We start from the raw sequence: 15,553 nt of genomic DNA on the forward strand, positions 1-15,553 counted from the left end.
CTCAGGCTGCCCCAGGCAATATATATATATTTGCTCCTGTATTTTACTTCTTATATTTAAGGCTATGCTTATCAGTGTGTTAAGTCTCTTCTCCAAACCAGACAGAGATAAGAATTATATAGAAGAATGAACCTAGCCGAACACACATCTATCCTAGAAAAATGCTCAGTGGGTGCCTTCTGTACTGAAAAAACAATTTTCCACACACAAATTATTTTAAATAATGTTAACTCCTGAGATATCATTGCTACCAAGTTTAAAGGGGACAGATGGAAGAAATGATCATAAAGACAAATAGTAAAAAATCTTTACACCTGCAAAATTGGGGTGTAGGGAAGGGTCATAAGTAATCCCTATGGCAAACTGTATTTTCCAAAATGGCCACAACAATATCTCCCATCCTATATGTCCTCCTTACAATGTGTTTTTCACACTCTTCCCATTGAGAGGTGGGGGTCTATGTCCCCTCCCCTTGAATTTAGGCTGACTTGTAACTAAGGTGAAAGGGCCAGTGTGTGATTTCCAATGCTACATTATAAAAGGCAATATATATTAAAAAAGCAGTGTAGCTTCTGGTCGGTTCTTCAGGATGCTCATTGTTTTTCTCTAGCCACTCTCCTGTGAGGGAACCCAAATCACCCTATAGAGAGGTCACTCTGGAGAAGAACCAATAGCCAGTCCCAACTTAACCATGTATGTGAGTGAGTCACTTTTGGATTGTATGCTCCAGCCCCAGGAGAGTCACCCCAGCTTATGTGAAAGTGAAGTGAAAGTCACTCAGTCGTGTCTGACTCTGCGACCCCACGGACTATACAGTCCATGGGATTCTCCAGGCCAGAATACTGGAGTGGGTAGCATTTCCCTTCTCCAGGGGAACATTACAACCCAGGGATCAAACCCAGGTCTCCCACATTGCAGGCAGATTCTTTATACCAGCTGAGCCACAAGGGAAGCCCAAAAATACTGGAGTGGGTAGCCTATCCCTCCTCCAGCAGATCTTCCCGACCCAGGAATAGAACCGGGGTCTCCAGCGTTGCAGGCAGATTCTTTACCAACTGAGCCATCAGGGAAGAGACTACCAGTCTGTACTAAGCCCTGCTCAATTTGAGATTCATGACCAAAGTAAGTAATTGGAATTCACTGAATTTAGGGGTAGGTTGTTATGCAGTGATAGATGACTGACACAGTGCCCAAGACAAACAGTATGTGCATATACACACACTGCTTTCAAAAACAAGGGAACAACTGTATTACTTTACTAGCAAGAGACAGAGATTTTGCAACCAGTTGACATCCACCAATAATCCAACTCTTCCACTTAAACCAATTTTGTTGGTTTCTCACATATTAAACTTTTCTTTGCATCAACATTGCTAGAAAATGACCAGGTTGACTTGAGTTCATCTATTCAACAAAGATTAATGATAGCCTATAATATAGAAAACACTATATATATATATATATATATATATATATATATATATATATATATATATCACAGTGAGGATACACAAATGGAGCACCCAATCATCATAAGCTATATTTTCCTTCTTATTCTCCTCCAAACTGCTAATGAACATGGGCATAATAAAAAAGTAAAAATAAGAAAAGAAAGAAAAAAATTTTGTTTCTTTACTCATGCATAAATAAGGCAATCAATTCCTGGAAACACTGCATAGACTAACCAAATAAAAACCTAAATTTATTTTCTCACTAATCAATTTCATTACTATAAAAGATACAACTTCGAGACTGTGGATAGGCAATTTCAATGTGTTTTTTGTTGTCTATTCACTGGCTTCCAAGGAAAGAGCATCTAACTAGAGAATTCCTTGGTGGTCCCGCGGTTAGGACTCTGTCTGCTTTCACTGCAGAGGGCTCAAGTTCAATCCCTGGTCGGGGAACTGAGAGGGTAACAGGCAGGAAGGCCAGGGGTCTCCAAATGGAGGAAATAGGCTGCAAGTGCCAGACATTTTTATCTCTCTTAAGTGGTAGGAGGAAACAAACTAGAGATTTTTTTTTTCCTTCTCTATACAAATTTAAATGGAGGTTTCTCTTAAAATGCTCTGTTGCCATGACACCTGGTTTCACCTGAAGCTAACTATTCTCAAAACCTTGAGTTAACCAATACATTTTTCTTATGGAAATGTTTGTCTTAAGCTATGTTAGTGTGCTATGCATTTACCCCAGACTCTGTAAGTTCTGCCAAATGGCTCAAAAACTACTTGACAAACCAGTATGTTATACTCAGGTATTGTTCCCCTAATCTATGTAAACAAAACTATTTGTGTGATAATCTGCCCTTCTACAAGATTCAAGTCAATCGTTTTATGACCCGGGATGAATTATCTGGTGCCAAGATTATCACAAAATGCAACTTATGGATGAGGGGCCTGGCGCCATTCTGAGTTTTAACACATTCCTTTCTTTTCATTAACAGACTACCAGTGACTATATAACATCCAGCTGAAGACTAGCAGGGGGGTACTCTTTCTGCCCCCTTCTGATGCCTATGTCAGAAGCTTTCTCTATCTCCTTTATACTTCAATAAAACTTTATTACACAAAAGTTCTGAGAGATCCAGCCTTGTCTCCGGCCCCGGATTGAATTCGTCTTCTCCGGAGGCCAAGAATCCCGGCGTCTTATCGTTCAGCAACAACCTTTCAGAACTAAGATCCTGTAAACAGTGCAGCCAAAAAAATTCTTTTTAAAAGAAAAGAGTATCTAACTAAACATACCAATTGAATGGTTGCAATATCTCTGCCTCCTTGGGAAGCTTTAAAATGAATGCATTTAAACAAGGCAAGTTCAAGGACTAGTGTTCATTTTATGGATGCCACTCTCCCCTTCTGCTCCTTTTCCCACCCTCCACACCATCTCAAATTCAGTATACCCAGTGCTCTGCTACCCTCTCCCTTTCAAAAGTAGCTCTGAAAAAAAACACCTGATAAATTCATTGAAACCAGCCTATAAATGGCTGTTAATGGCTGTGTTCTGTGTAATCTTTCCTGGCAGTTTACATTTTAACACTGAAGTAATCAATCAACCAACCAGTAACATAGAAGAAAAGCCTCTCATTATAAAATTCCAAGATCTAGTGAGACTACCAGCATTGTGTACAATAGTCAAAAAGTGGGAACAACCCAAATGTCCATCAAATGATGAATGGATAGAGACTTCCCTGGCAGTCCAGTGGTTAAGATACTGACCCCCAATGCAGGGGGCACAGGTTTGAGCCCTGGTTGAGGAACTAAGATCCCAAATGCCATGGGGTGTGGCCAAAATTAAAAAAAAAAAGATGAATGGATAAACAAAAGGTGATACCTCCATAGACTGGAGTAGTATTTGGCAAAAAAAAAAAAAAAAAAAGAAGAAGAAGAAATACTAATTTATACTACAGTGGCGTATGAAACTTGAAGACATTATGTAAAAAACCAGACACAAAAGGTTACGTAAAGTTGACCTCTGCTTTCTGATAAGGAAGCTTTTCCTAAAAAAAGATTCTGATTCCCTGACTTGGAGGAAATTTCCTCTTCTTCTTTTCTCAGTGGAGATGGTAAATTAATGATCAAATTCTTAGAACAACTTTTCAGGTGCTAAATCCTTTGTTTATTAACCTACATGCCTGTTCACTATTGCAGCTTTTCCCCAGCTGCCCCATTTTTCAAGTCAAATTCTTTTTACAACTATCTTTGGCCACCTGATGCGAAGAGCTGACTCATTTGAAAAGACTCTGATGCTGGGAAAGATTGAGAGCAGGAGGAGAAGGGGATGACAGAGGATGAGATGGTTGGATGGCATCACCGGCTCAATGGACATGAGTTTGGGTAAACTCCGGGAGTTGGTGATGGACAGGGAGGGCTGGCGTGCTGCGGTCCATGAGATCACAAAGAGTCAGACACGACTGAACGACTGAACTGAACTTAATGGATGTTCAGCTACTTCTTAGAGTTACTTTTGAGCGGGGAGCACACCGCTTGGCTTGCAGGACTTTAGCTTCCCGATCAAGGATTGAACCCGGGTCACTGCAATGAAAGTGTTAAGTCCTAACTACTGGACCACTAGGGAACTCCCCTTAGAATTACTTTTAAAGTTGGAAGCCAAAATGAAACAATGTTTGTCTCTTTTATGTCCAAACAGGAAAACAGAACAAACAAAAAGAACTGACTGGAAGGCATCACTAAAGAAAGAGATGGAAGGGTGAGAGAAGTGAAAGGGAGATGAGGCTATCTAAAAATTATTGGTTCAGGAAGCCTTACCACTCTGGACTGGAAAGCAGAAGGGCAAACAGTGTTCCCCTGAACCCAGAAGGGCTGTGCTGCCAGGTTGCTGAAGTTCTAAACACTGTGCTCCTAAGCATCTGTATTTTCATTGATCTCATGAGAATCAGTGAGATCCTCTGGAATCCCATGGTGACACAACATGGGGAAACCATGACGTAATGTTCAGTGGAAAAAAGCAAAACATACATGATAATAACTGCTAAATTTTGAGCAATTACTATGTGCGGCATTTTACATACATTATCTCGTTTAACAAGATCATTCTCACAGAAGCCTTATGGAGTAGGTATTATTATCTCCACTTTCCAGGTGAGAGAGTGGAGACTAAGAAAGGTTACCATGTGAGTTCATGAAGGAAAGGCTGTATCTCTCTTTTTTACCCTCATATTTTCAGCACTACATAATAGTTATTTTTTGAATGAATGGAAGTTTTACCACTAATAAGTGGCAGGGACAGAATTCAAACCAGATTTTTCTGTCTTCAGAGTTCATGTTCTTAATCACAACACACTGATGCTTCCTTTAAGTCCAGCATGAGTTCAACTACTGGGGGGGGGGGGCGGTAAATGTGTATATATACATATACACACACATGAGCTTCCCAGGTGGTACTAGTGGTAAAGAATCTGCCTGCAATGCAGGAGACATAAAGAGACTCGGTTCGATCCCTGGGTTGAGAAGATCCCCTGAGGAGACCATGGAGACCCACTCCAGTATTATTGCCTGGAGAATCCCATGGACAGAGGAGCCTGGCAGGCTACAGTCCACAGGGTCGCAAAGAGTTGGACACGACTAAAGTGACTTAGTAGCAGCACATATCAGTTCAGTTCAGTCACTCAGTCGTGTCCGACTCTTTGTGACCCCATGGACTGAAGCACACCAGGCTTCCCTGTCCCTCACCAACTACCAGAGCTTACTCAAACTCATGTCCATCGAATCAATGATACCATCCAACCATCTCATCCTCTGCCTTCCCCTTCTCCTCCCGCCTTCAATCTTTCCCAGCATCAGGGTCTTTTCCAATGAGTTGGCTCTTCCCATCAAGTGGCCAAAGTATTGGAGCTTCAGCTTCAGCATCAGTCCTTCCAATGAATATTTAGGACTGATTCGCTTAAGGATGGACTGGTTGGATCTCCTTGCAGTCCAAGGGACTCTCAAGAGTCTTCTCCAACACCACAGTTCAAAAGCATCAATTCTTCGGCGCTCAGCTTTCTTTATAGTCCAACTCTCACATCCATACATGACTACTGGAAAAACCATAGCTTTGACTAAACTGACCTTTGTTGGCAATGTAATGTCTCTGCTTTTTAATATGCTATCTAGGTTGGTCATAACTTTTCTTCCAAGGAGTAAGCGTCTTTTAATTTCATGGCTGCAGTCACCAGCTGCAGTGATTTTGGAGCCCAAGAAAATGAAGTCTGTCACTGTTTCCATTGTTTCCCCATCTATTTGCCATGAAGTGATGGGATCGGATGCCATGATCTTCATTTTCTGAATATTGAGTTTTAAGCCAGCTTTTTCACTCTCCTCTTTCACCTTCATCAAGCGGCTCTTTAGTTCCTCTTTGCTTTCTGCCATTTAAGTGGTATCATCTGCATATCTGAGTTTGATATTTCTCCCAACCATCTTGATTCCAGCTGTGCTTCATCCAGCCCAGCATTTCGCATGATGTACTCTGCATATAGGTTAAATAAGCAGAGTGACAATATACAGCCTTGATGTACTCCTTTCCCGATTTTGAACCAGTCTGTTGTTCCGTGTCCAGTTCTAACTGTTGCTTCCTGAGCTGCATACAGATTTCTCAAGAGGCAGGTCAGGTGGTATGGTATTCCCATCTCTTTAAAAATTTCCCACAGTTTGTTGTGATCCACACAGTCAAAGGCTTTGGCATAGTCAATAATGCAGAAGTAGATGTTTTTCTGGAACTCTCTTGCTTTTTTGATGATCCAGCAGATATCAGCAGTTTGATCTCCGGTTCCTCTGCCTTTTCTAAATACAGCTTGAATATCTGGAAGTTCACGGTTCACGTACTGTTGAAGCCTGACTTAGAGGATTTTGAGCATTACTTTGCTAGCATGTGAGATGAATACAATTGTGCAACAGTTTGAACATTCTTTGGCATTGGAATGAAAATTTACCTTTTCCAGTCCTGTGGCCACTGCTGAGCTTTCCAGATTTGCTGGCATATTGAGTGCAGCATTTTCACAGCATCATCTTTTAGGATTTGAAGTAGCTCAACTGGAATTCCATCACCTCCACTAGCTTTGTTCATAGTGATGCTTCCTATGGCCCACTTGACTTCGCATTCCAGGATGTCTGGCTCTAGCAGCACATATATACACACATATATATCAGAGAAGATTAGGGGAAATATATGCTAAAATGTTAACAAATACTCTGATCGATGGGTCATGGGTGATTTTCCCACTTTTCTTCTACTCCTTTGCACTATGCATATTTTTTTTACAGTAAATGTAAATTGCTTTTAAATTCAGGATAAATAAATTCACTTCTTTTCTTAAAAATAAGTGAAGAGAAGCAGGCTTTTCTTTTTCCTGATTGCCGTGGTGTGTCTGCTGGAGGTTGCCATGGTAGATGGCAAGAATGGCCGTGGTCGAATGGAAAGGCCTTGGTCTCAGCCCAGCTTCTGTACTCAGCCACAGGTACAGGAACCTGTTGGCCTGTAGACTGCACTCTGTTGCTACTCCTGCTGAATGAATCTGTGCAGATGAGAACAGCACTTTAAACAGGTACGCTTTTTTATTTTTATTTTACACTATAAATTCCTAGTTATCATCCATTTTTAGTCTGAGTATCATAATATGACACATTGGTGCACCATGTGGAGCTGCCTTCAGTGACGGGCTTGCTACCCCAACAGCTGGGAGTGCCATTGGCACAAGGAGGTGCCTCAGCTGCAAAAAGTCACCTGGCCCAGGTGGCCAGCATCCAAGCACTGATGGGTGTAAGGTTATACAGGCCTGGCCATCTTGGCCCAACCCAAAACAAAGCTCCAGAACTTTCTGAGGCTGTGTTTGGGCCTGTATGACACAGAGACTTTTCCCTCTGCCCAGTTCTGTTTCCTGCCCCTCCCTTTCACAGGAGTTGACACCAAAGACACTTGCTAATAAACCTAATATGCTCTGTGTCCATCTCAGAGTCTGCTTCCAAGGAAACCCAACCTGTGGCAAGTCTCATTTTTATTTTTTCACTAAAAATTCATCTCTTATCCAATAGAGAAAGTGGAACAGGAAATGAGGAATGGAAGGGCACTTTATAATTTAAAATATACCAGTACCAGCTTTTTCATTAATCCAAAAGCCCCATTATCACTAGGCAACTCTGCTAAGAGAATGTCTGAAGTATCACTGCTCTCAGAGGAATCTTCAAATGGAAAAACCTTTCAAACCTGCACCTTCCCTTTAAAAAAATGTGATCTAGTGTGATATTTTGGGGCTAGTGGCCCTTCTGTGCCACTCAAACCTTCCACCTTATGGAAGATGTACTGGTCACAGCGATGTTCCCATTTCTCAACCATCTGCCTACAAGTGGCCTCAGGCTTTATCCAACTTGTCACCAAAGGGATCTTTATAGCTCTTAAGATAAAATGCAAGGACAGTCAAAGTCTGACAGTTCTTCTAAAGTAGACTAAATTTCTACACTGTGAAGTGCTTGCTTCAGGGATAGGATTAGAAACATGGAAGCCATGTGCTGTTCCAGAACAGACCAGGGAAGAAAGGAAGTTATTGGAAGCATCAGTTGGTAGTAGGAGGAAGGGAAGCAGGTTGACCATCACTGGGTCCAGCTAAAGACCCAGGAGAAAGTCTGGGGAGCCTCCCATTCCCCATAAAGTGCTCTGTCACAATTCCCTACTGTCTCCCAGGCCTGCTCACAGCCCATGTCTCAGCCCATCCCTGACCACTTACTATATTGTATAGGACTAGTCCCATGCCTAGAAGCTTCCATCTGTACCTGGTGCTAGTGAAGTGTCTACTTCTGCTACCCTAACAGATAGGTGGGGGAGAAGAGGAGGGCCCATAGGGAGTTGGATCGCTGGCATTCCAAGTCAGAATCTTCAACACACTTTTTACAGAAACACTGCTGTCATAAAACAGTGTTTGGACTCTAAGATACTACTATACTCCTAGAGCACTGGTTAAATGTGTTTTTCTAGCCTGATCTGGGCCCTTAATCAACCTCTATAACCCTGTTTCTGAGAGAAAATGCCATCAACTTAAAAATAAACTTTTGGAGCAAAACCTCTTTGTGAGTTGAAACCTCTCTCCTCCTCCACCTCTTCTGCTTCCTCCTCCTCCTCCTTTCCTTCTCCCTCTCTTCCTCCTAATACACACACACACACACACACACACACACACACACATGCACACACATATCTCTCTAGTATTAATTAAAGGATCTAACCCTTACAATTGTCTAAAAATATAAGCCTCAGATAATATGCATTAAGTTTCTTCATTCATTAAGCTGTAGCAAATTTCTATAGACAGAACGCATAACATAGGGAGTCAGTATGCAGGCCCACTCCTGCAATAGTGCACTCAAATTATACACACATGCCCTTAGCTTGCTCTGAGCTCTGCTGCTCACCAGCAGGGTGACTCTGAACAAGTAACTTCCCCTCTTTAAGTCTTGGTTTCCTCATAATTGTACCTTCCTTTGATTAGCTAGAACTCAAAGAGAATCAGGTTTTATTACCATAATGTGACTACCACTGAAATAACTGCAACCAAGCCTATATTTACTCAGCCCCTAAAAGGCTTCTTTGCCTCTATTTCAAATTAAATATGGTTCCAAAAGGTTTCCTTCAAAATGTCAAAGTGGGGAAAAGACTTAGTCATAGTTAAACAATTTGAGAGAGCAATGGTGCCAAATTGACACCATCTGGGAAATCCTTTGTCTATATTTAATGTTTCATCTACTCACTTTTTTTTTTTTTGCTTTGCATTTTGTCCTGTTGAAAGCATCCAGTTGTAGTGGTATCTGTTACTCAGATAATTAAGTCATAAAAATGTACAAATCATGGACAAAACCCTGACCTCACACTCTTTCCAGACTCGTGCCCTTTGCTTCTTGTGTAACCCACACAAAAGTCAGTGCTTCACATAATCCAGTCTCCATACTGAACGCCATTCGAAGCAGCACAGCTTAGCCTCGAAAAGTAACTGAACTTCACTGAAATATCTGAGAGAGTACCAAATCCGGCCCAATTTTCAAATCCCACAGTAGTTATAATCCAGTTTTCTCCTCCTCACTCGTAGTAGCTCTCCTATCATATAAGTGCCTTGAATTTCTCAATCTCATTCTCCACTCAATACCGTTTAAAAATCTCTCTATAACACTTAACCTATGTGATATTCTCCCTTTTTGACTAAATCCTTCGACCCCCAGTTCAATCTTCTCTTCTTGCCCACTTTTCCACAGTAATATTAAATCAGTCATGTGCCTTGCCATTCTCCAGCTCTTTTTATTACAAGGACAGCCTCAGACTTTTTCTCATGCGGGGGTACCATGGAAGGAATTGAGTTAAACCAAAATTCATATATTGGAGCCCTGATTCCTAGTGTAACTGTATTTGGAGATAGGGCCTTTAAAGAGGTAAATAAGGTTAAATGAAGCCCTTAGGGTGGGTTTGAATCCAATAGGACTGGTGTCCTTCGAATAAAAGGAAGAGATGCCAGGAATGTGCATGCACAGAGGAAAGGCTGTGAGTGAGAGGACACAGGGAGAAGACAGTCGTCTGCAAGCCAAGGAGAGAGGCCTCATGAGAAACCAAACCCACTGACATCTTGATCTTGGACTTTCCAAAACTTTGAGAAAATAAATTTCTGTTGTTTGAGTCACCCAGTCTGTGTTACTTTGTTACAGCAGCCCTAGCAAAGTAATACAAAGGGCTTAGGGCAACAAATTGGTCTAGGCAAGATTCTGTAAAAATTGCGTGTTTACATCAATGCACTGTGTTTATTAGACTGTATATTTATTTAAATTGGGCTTCCCCAGTGGCTCAGCAGTTAAAAATCTGCCTGCCAATACAGGAGATGCAGGTTTGATCCCTAGGTCTGGAAGATCCTCTGGAGAAGGAAACGGTAACCCACTCCAGCATTCTTGCCTGGGAAATCCCATGGACAGGAAGCTTGGCAGAATATGGTGCATGCCATGGGGTTGCAAAAGAGTTGGACACAACTGCAACTAAACAACATTTATTTAAATTGGCTTTCATGATGGTGAGGGTTGGAGAGATTATTTGTGGCATTCAAGTCCCCCACCACAAGACCTCTGTTTCCCTGATGTTGTTGCTGTTTAGTTGCTAAGTCGTGTCCAACTCTTTTGTGACTCCATGGACTGTAGCCCTTGACCAAATCCATCTAAACCTCATTTCCTTTACTCTGAGATATTTGAACACATTGTTCCACTCTCTGGTGTAATTTCTCATCATCTCCCAGCTCTGAAGTCTGCTTTTTCCTAACCAAGCAAACCTGCCTTCTTTGACCACAGGCAGCTGGTCTGTATGACGACCTCAGCGTACTTCCTGTCCCTTCCTTCCCACCTCATCTTCCCCAAAGATGCTCATGCCATTGCCTATAAGACCCAGTAGTCAGGGCATGTATTGAGAGCACTGTGCCCAGACAAAAGAAGTACATACTGCCCCCTCCATATTCACGTGCTAGGGCCACGCTAACAAAGCACTGCAGACCAAGGGAGTTAAACAACAGAAATTCACTGATTCACAGCCCTGGAGACTAGAGGCCCGAAGTCAAGATGTCAGCAGCAGGCATGGTTCCTTCTGAGAGTGTGAGGGAGGAGCCTCTTCACTCCCTGGCTTCTGCAGGCAATCCTTGGTGTTCCTTGGCTTGCAGCCGCTTCAGTCCCTTCTCTGTCTCCATGTTCCCCTGGCGTTCTCCCTGTGTGTGTGTCTATGTCCAAGATTTTCCACGTTGGGTTAGAAGCCCACTCCAGCATGACTTCATCTTAACCAATTATATCACATGACCCTATTCCCACATAAGGTCACATTCTCAGGTACCAGGGCGGGAGTGAGGTGGGGTGAGGTTAGGGCTTCAACATATGAATTTTGAGGGGAGAACACAATTCAATCCATAACACCCACATTATACAAAAATATCTCTGAAGTTTCCCAGAGCACTTTAAAGCCATCTGCTCCTCCTTCCTCCTCCTCCATGGGAGTTAAAGACAAGGGGAAATGGCAGAAAACAGTATGGTAGAAAGGCCATGCCATTTTCAAAGAAGGTTTGTGAGCATACCTCTCTGTACCTCAGTATAGCCTCCTCAGTAGTGATGTGAGGGGGCTGGGAAACACTAGCTTGCTGATAACACTCCTAACTCCAAAGTTCTCGGGCATTCCCCAGCAGTCCAGTGGTTACAACTCTGCACTGTCACTTTGATCCCTGGTTGGGAAACGAAGATCCTGCAAGCTGTGTGGCAGGGCCAAAAGAGAAAAGAAAAATTCTCCAATCTATGGAAGTAAAGTACTTAAATTTCAATAACGAAAGAGGGCCAGGTTAAAAGTTCCATAGATTTATTTTGGTGGTCATTTTGTAACATATACAAATATCAAATCATTACTTTGTACACCTGAAAGTCATATACCCAATTCTGTTTTGAATTAAAAAATTAAAATTTAAATTAAAAATATTTATGTATACCAGACTTTTCCAGTTGCATGTTTAAAACCCTCCAGTATGTAAATCAGCTATACTTCAATAAAAATAAATAAACTTAAATACATACATGAATAAATAAGACATCCCAATGACTTCCTGTCATTTAAAAAAAAAAAAGAGTTCTAGAGCAGGGATTCTTAATCTGAGGTCTGTGGATTAATTTCCGGTGGTGGGGGCGGGGTGTCTATGGCTCCTGAAAAATTACCTGCAGAATGTGGGTTGCTCTTGTGCACCCCTCTGCCTTTCTGAGGAAACAGTTCATATTTTCCATCAGGTTTTCAAAGAGGCCATACCTGCCAAAACTTACAGTCTTTGTCTGAGAGGCTAGAAGACTCACGCTCAGCAGAGCAGACCACACAGCGATCGCCAAGCATGGGCTGAGGCCTCCCATGGTCACCTACAACTTTTCTTAGGAATGTGTCTCTCTGACTCAGCTTTTCACATCTGCCACCTGTCATCACCACTTCTGTTTTCATCTCTGACTTGACTTCACTCAACCTCATCCCTGATGAGACGCTACTTCTCTGTGGGCCTATTCCCCACCACTCTAACTTGAATTGTTTAATCTCTCTCTACCTCCATCTCTTGGCCTCAGCTGAAAACTGTGTCTGCCCAGATACCAAGTCCCCAGATCTCCAAATCCCTTGGAGAGGGGTCACGCTGGGGCAAGGGTCTAAACTTGAAGCTGCTGTGCACTTTCCCCCATCCCAACTTGGGCATTCAGGTGAACTGAGGTGGAAGGTAAAAGGTGGGACCTTGGGAGGCTGGGTGCAAAGGAAAGCCAATAGGTTTAGAACCTGAGAACTGGACCAGGTTCCTGTTTGGAGCAATGTGGGTGACATAGAGCCAGGGGACAAATCTAATCAGAGTCCCCAGAGACTCCAGTAGAAAGACCAAGTACAGACATTTGTTATACAGGTCAGGGACAGGATCTTGTAAGACTGAGAGTTACACGTCAGAGGAAGACCAAACTTGGATGAAGAGCAAGGCAGGAACAAGTGAGAAGGATCCAGGACCATGGTCAAGGTGGGTCTAAGATATTCATTTTTATAACAGCAGTAGAGTGGTTCCTGGGTCGGGAAGATCCCCTGGAGAAGGAAATGGCAACCGACTCCAGTATTTTTGCCTGGAGAATTCCATGGGCAGAGGAGCCTGGAGGGCTACAGTCCATGGGGTCACAGAGTCATACACGACTTAGCAACAAAATAACAAGAGTGGTTAACACCATAGTTTAAATTTCAGCTCAGCCACTTCCCAGCTGACTTTGGACAAGTTACTTAAGTACTTCATGCCTCAGTTTACTCATCTAAGTGAAGTGGTGAGTTCAGTAGCTCATTTAGCTTCTCTGAAGTTCCTCTTGAAAAGAATTTCTAGATAGAAACACTCAAGTTGATGTATTAGTTAAGTCTGTTTGGGGCATACATGTATAACATAAGCACATATACCTTTATCAGTTTGTGCACAAAGACTTCAAGGATTCAGTCCAGGATCCGTTTAGGTAATTAATATATTGGACATGATGGTTGTTCTCAGCTAATGACTGTTAATTGCTATTTAAGATGATTTTTACTGCTTCCAAAGAATTTTTTTTTTAAATTTTAATAAAAGAGAGGCAAACTCTTTTCTCTTGGCACTTGTGATTTGAATCCCCCCTGCCCTCTTCCCCGGAGAAGGCAATGGCACCCCACTCCAGTACTCTTGCCTGGAAAATCCCATGGACAGAGGAGCCTGGTAGGCTGCGGTCCATGGGGTCGCTAAGAGTCAGACACTACTGAGCGACTTCACTTTCACTTTTCACTTTCATGCATTGGAGAAGGAAATGGCAACCCACTCCAGTGTTCTTGCCTGGAGAATCCCAGGGGCGGGAAAGCCTGGTGGGCTGCTGTCTATGGGGTCGCACAGAGTCGGACACGACTGAAGTGACTTAGCAGCAGCAGCAGCAGCCCTCTTCCCACTTACCAGGCCTATAAGATTCCTTCCCTTTCCAGCTCTTTAACCTACATTGGTTCTTTCCTCCTTTCTTAAGTGACGCACGGGTCTTCATTATTTTGGAAAAGTCTGTCACTGCTTCCTCCAGCTACCATCCCATTTTTCTCTGTATTCTACGTGCTTACTTCTTGAACATGTGGTCAATATTCCCTGCTTTACTGCTGCAAGTATCATGTGGACAGAAGGGAAATATGAAGACAAAGCAGAAGTGACGTGAAAGCCAGGAATTTTGCAAAATTTGACCTAACTCAATAACAACTGCATTAGTCACTGTGTTTGGACCCCAGGATACAAAACGAATCAAACATGGCAGATTCAAGAATGGGCTCCAGGTCACAGGTAGTAACTGATGGAGCCCAGATTCAAACTTAGGTGTGTGACTTCAGAATCTTCTTTGAATGGATTTATTTGATGGCCAATGGAGAGGCAAGAAATGTGCCATGGGATTTCAGAGGAAGACATGCTTAATTATTAGTGCCATTTCAAGGTAGACAAGAAGTAAGAGGACTGGGAAAATGACAGCTTCCTGAGAGAACTAAAGATTGTCCAAGAATCTAGGTTCTCCTGTGCATCTGCAACTGGCCAGAGCTGAGAGAAAGTTAGGACCATCAGAAGCTCTTCTGGACTTGATTCTGTCCTGTTCAAAGGACACTAGGTGGTCAAGCAATTGGCAAAGCCCATGGAAACCTGGCTGTCCTCTTGCACTGATCAGCATAACCTTAGAGGCCACACTCTCTCCACCATCTGCTTCTCCCTTTGATACAGTTCCCCTCTTTACCTTTCCCTGGTTCCTTGTATCTTCCTATTCCTTACTCTCCAAGAAAAGGCTGTTAGTGTACCATCTTTTTCTCTTAATCATTCATTGCACGAAGTATATACAATCCCATGGCTTCTAAGACTGCTCCCAAATCTGAATCAACAGCTTGCCTCCCAAGCCCCCAGCCCCAAATCTCTTGCTTAATGGAATGGCCACTTAGATATCATTTTAGTCTCAAAATTTATACAAATGAACTTCCTCTAATCTTTCCCAAATCTTCTTGTCCCTCCCAGTGCCATGTACTGTCCTTAAGGGCATCACTATTTTCCCAACCCTTAGAGCCCTTTTCAATTTCTCTTTAGTCTTCTGGATGTACAGTTGTGGGTTCTGTCAATGATTTCCCAGTTTCTTTTCATTTCTTCCCTATTTTCACTCCAGGAGCCACGATCATAATTTAGTTCATGGCCTACTTGTGTCATTCAACAATGACTTTGACCTCTGAACAGGGTCTCCTGCCTCTGGTTATCTCTCCTCTCCAGTCGACCCTGTGTGGAGATGCCAAGCTGACCTGCCTAAGTGACAGCTTGGATCCTGTCTCTGCATGGCTAAGAAAACTAGGACTGCTCATGCTCTGCAAAGAAAGACCCAGGCTCCTCAAGGGACCGTGGAGGCCTTTCGTAGGCTGCTCCTTCCCTGGTAGGTAGAGGCATGAGCAGAATGGTCCAGCTGGGGAGAAGCTTCAGACTTAACAGAGTCCTGCTCCAACCAGGTTGCCACCCTGGCCAGAACTTCTGACTTACCCAACCCTCTGCCGGCCATCCAGG

Source organism: Cervus elaphus, chromosome X (genome assembly GCF_910594005.1).
Source record: "Cervus elaphus chromosome X, mCerEla1.1, whole genome shotgun sequence".
In the NCBI taxonomy this organism is placed as follows: Eukaryota; Metazoa; Chordata; class Mammalia; order Artiodactyla; family Cervidae; genus Cervus; species Cervus elaphus.